The sequence below is a fragment of the Macrotis lagotis genome, chromosome 8, assembly GCF_037893015.1.
Source record: "Macrotis lagotis isolate mMagLag1 chromosome 8, bilby.v1.9.chrom.fasta, whole genome shotgun sequence".
Lineage (NCBI taxonomy): Eukaryota > Metazoa > Chordata > Mammalia > Peramelemorphia > Peramelidae > Macrotis > Macrotis lagotis.
Window position 1 is genome coordinate 50,023,147 of NC_133665.1, and position 4,861 is coordinate 50,028,007.

The following is a 4,861-nucleotide window of genomic DNA, read 5'->3' on the forward strand; positions in this document are numbered from 1 at the left end:
TTGGGAAAATAATAGATTTAGAGTAGTTATTGAATTGAAATTCTACCCCCAAAATACTTAGTTGATGTTTGGGGTAATAGTGTCTCATTCTGGAAGTCTGGGGTTCAGGCACTGGTAACGTAAATAGGTCAGAATTGTTATCAGATCTCTAGGCAAATGTTTCTCCCGCCTACATGTTAGGGCCTCTCATTGGTTCCTTATGTTCCCAGTGTTCTCAGAATGCTTTCTAGTGGTCTGGTTCCATCTTTTTACCCTAAATACATACTTTTGCACTCTACCCAGATCTTCCCTCCTGATAAAGGCACCAGGTGCTAGAATTATCCTGTCCTCTGCCCTCTGCCAAAACTCCCCCCTCTCAGTGGGTTTCATCATCACAGCTAGATTTTAAAAGAAAAGTGAAGTATAAATGAGTTATTAATTAACTCAACCCCTCAGGGTACTTATATTTTCAAATTGCAAGTCATTTATTTAAAGTGAATCTCCATTTAGCCATTTTTTTTTCAGTTGCAGAAACCCTTCTTAAGTCTACTCAGGCTAGCACTATTGTAAACCTTAACCTACCAAAACTCTACCAATCCTGTCAGAAGAAAAAAGAAGAATGAACTTTTTGCTCTTTCTTTCAAAGAGGAAGTAGGCTATAGCAAAAAAAAATTTTGGGGTTCCAAACAGTATATATATATATACACACATAGAGAGAGAGAGAGAGAATTTCTTAGAATACCAATACCAGCTTAGAATACCAATCCAAACCAATAAGTAGATATCTTAGGACCTATTCTGGGAATGGCTTTATGGTATAGTAGAAAGATCAAAATTAGGAGAGACAGATTTATGAAACAATGTGGTACATTACAAAAAGTGGATTTGGAGGACATAGGTTCAAATGCTCTTTTGGGGCAAGGGATCATCTATTGTAATTCATGTGACGTTGGGAAAAATCACTCAAACCCTCTGGGCTTCAGTTTCTTCCTCTGTAAGATGTTATCATTGCTCTAGATGATTCATAATGCCCCTTCCAACTCTCAACATATAATCCTATGAATCCTGGCTCTTATATTAGCTGTGAGACCTTAGGAAAGCTGCTTTTATTATCATATATCTCATCATTTCTAAATGACATACTATAGATTAGGGATTTCCTAAAGCCAAGATAGTGAAGTATATTGCTATAACTCCCATATTCATTTCCAAATAGCCATAAAATAGCACTCTAAAACAAATCCTAAAATAGCAGAACCAGTAAAGAAAATCTTTTAGTCCAAGAAACTTGAAAGACCTGCAGAAAACATCTACCTCACTCAGGTGTCTAGGACACCTAAGTCTAGGACAGGAAGGGTCCCAGCAAGGTCCCACCTCATCAAATCAGTGAGAGATCCTGAGCCCTAGTACAGTGGAGGAAGTAAATGCCAACACCAGGACTTCCATGTGCCTCAATATGGCCAGCATAAGGGCAGACTCCAGCTCCAAGAATCTCAATGTACTTCAGAATAGTCCTAGGCAAACAGGTCACCTTCAGGAGCCAGACCTCAAATGCTTCAGCAACACCCTGCAGAAACCAAGCCTCAGCACATGGCAGGTACCACCACTAGACCCCGGCACCAGGTAAGCTGCCAGATTCCTAGGGTCTCCAGAACTGCCAGCCACAACTTACCTCATCCCCTCAGCACAGCATCAGACATGAGGGAAGGCAACATCAGTGCAGCACTCATGGAAGAGAGCTCAAAAAAGAGTTTTAAAAATCATATAAGAGGGGCGGCTGGGTGGCGCAGTGGATAGAGTACCAGCTCTGGAGTCAGGAGTACGTGGGTTCAAATCTGACCTCAGACACATTAATTATCTAGCTGTGTGGCCTTGGGCAAGCCACTTAGTCCCATCTGCCTTGCAAAAAACCCCCCCTAAAATCATATAAGACAGATTTTTAAAAATTGGGAAAACAAATGAGAGCAATGCAGAAGAATTCCAATAGCTTGGAAAAAGAAAACAACATAAAAAAGTAGAATTATTCAAACGGAAAAGGAAGGAAAAAAAACTAACTGAGAAAAACAACTCCTCAAAAGTTAGAATTGAGGAAGTGAAAGTTAATGACTCTAAGAGACATCAAGAATCAATCAAACAAATTCAAAAGAATGAAAAATATAATAATAAAATGTAAACTACCTAATTGGAAAAACAACTGATCTGGGGGAAAAAAATGGTCAGTCAATAAAAAAGAAGACTTTTAAGCTTTCATAAGAACACCAGAATTGAACAAAAAAATTGGTATCCAAATTCCAAAACTCCCAGGCTACATAATTAGAGAATATGATATTCCAGAAGGCAAAAGTGCTAGGATGACAACCAAGAATCACTTACCTGGCAAAATTAAGCTTAATACTTCAAGGAAGAAATAATCATTCAATGAAATAGAAGGATTTCAAGCTTTCATAAGAAGACCAGAATTGAACTAAAAATTTGATATTTAATATCAAGACTCAAGAAAAGCCTAAAAAATAAAAAGGGTAAAGAAAACATAAGGATTTATTGGAGCAGAACTTTTTACATTCCTACGTGGGAAAATGATGCTTGTAATTCTTAAAAATTATAACAGTAATAGTCTAGTTAAAAGGAATATACATACAGGGTTTGAATATAAGGTGAATTTCATGAAATAACATAAAAGTTAAGAGATGAGGAAGAGGAGTGTATTGGGTACAAAAGAAAGAGAGAGGTAGAATAGGGTAAATGATTTCCTATGAAGAGTAAAGGACATACTATAGTATTACAACCATTTTCATTCCTGATTTCTTTTCCTTTAATATTTTATTTGTTTTTCCAAGTACATGCAATAGTAGTTTTAATCAATGATTTTTTTTGCAAGGTCTTGAGTTTTACAATTTTTCTCCCTCCCTTCCTTTCCCCACTTCTCCTTGACAAAAAGCAATTTGATATAAGCTGATTTATAACCATTCTAAACCTAGATTGATACTGAACATGTTGTGAGAAAAGAATCAGATCCAAATGGAAGAAAGAAAACATTAGCGAAAGAAAAAAAAGATAATACATATGACAACTTTTAAAAATTGAGGATAATAGCTTTGGTCTGCATTAAAATTCCACAGTTCCTTCTCTGGACATAGATGGTATTTTCCATCATCAGTCTTTTAAAATTGTCTTTGATTATTGTGCTGCTGAAACGAACAAGTCCATCATGGTTGATCATGACCCTATGATGTTGTTAGATGTGTATAATGTTCTTTTGGTTCTGCTTATTTCTTTTTTCTTTTTCTTTTTGCAAGGCAGTGGGGTTAGAGTGACTTGCCTAAGCTCACATGGCTAAGTAAGTATTAAGTGTCTGAGGTAAGATTTGACCTCTGGTTCTCCTGACTCCAGGGCTGGTGCTCCATCCATTGTGCCACTTAGCTGCCCCAATCATATTAAATTTAAAAGGGTTTACACTAACAAGAATTAGTGCAATCAAGATTAGAAGGAAAGCAGAAAGCTGGGAAACAAATCTTTACAACAAGTGTCTTTGATAAAGGCTTCATTTCTCAAATATATAAAGAACTGCTTCAAATTTATAAGAATACAAGCCATTCCCCAATTGATAAATGATCAAAGGACAAGAATAGACAGTTTTCTGAAGGAGAATATCAAAGCTATCTCTACACATATAAAGGAGTGCTTTAAATTACTTTTGATTAGAGAAATGCAAATTAAAACAATTCTAGGTACCACTTCACACCTGCTTAATATATCAGAAAAGGAAAATGATAAATGTTGGAGATGATGTGCAAAAACCGAGAAACTAAAACATTATTGGTGTAGCTGTGAACTGATCTAACCATTTTGGAAAGCAATTTGGAACTTTACCAAAAGGACAAAGAGACTGTGCATACCCTTTGATTTAGCAATATTACTACTATGTCTTTTTTTTTTTCCCAAAGAGATCATAAAAATGGACCTACATATGCAACAATATGATTATCAGATCTTTTTTTGTGGTGACAAAATATTGGAACCTGAAGGAATGCCCATCAACTGGAGAATGACTGAACAAGCTGTGGTATGTGAATGTAATGGAATACTATTGTATAATAAATTATGAACAGGCAGTTTTCAGAAAAATCTGGAAAGACTTGTACAAACTGATGCAAAATGAAATAACAGGAAAATGTTATAGACAGCAACAGCATTGATAATCAACTTCTCAGCCACATCCAAGACAAGTATAAACAGAACTGATAGACTCTGAATACAGATTGAAGCATGATTTTTCCACTTTATTCTTTTTCAGGTTTTTTTCTTTTGAATTATTTCTTCTTTCACAACTGTGACTAATATAGAAATATGTTTTACCTTATAGCACATATATAACTTGTATCAAATTGCTTACTACTTTAGGAAGAGGGGAAGGAAGGTAGGGGGGAAAATTTACAACTCAAAATCTTCTAAAAATGAATATTAAAAATTGTATTGAAATGTAATTGGGGGAAATACTATTAAGTGACATACATAATAAAACCTATGCTACCTGCCTCAACAGATTACTGTATATGGATAGTACTTTGTAGACCAAAAAGTTTCATATAAATATTAATTGTTCTTATTATCATTATTCTTTGGGTCTATTTACAAGTCTCCTTGGCACTTGTTTCTTTCACATTTAGATGACTGGAGGTTACTCTTTCTAAAATCCTTCCTGATGTTTTGATGCCTACTGAGCTTAATTGATCAAGAGTTGGTGGTTGAGAGGATATTGCCAGACATCTAGCATAATAAATGAGCTCATATCTTGATGGGAACTGGCCCTCCCCCTACTTCCTGTTCTCTTTCCTTTATTTCACAACTTTGCACTTCTTTATATCTCTTTCATAGTCCAAGG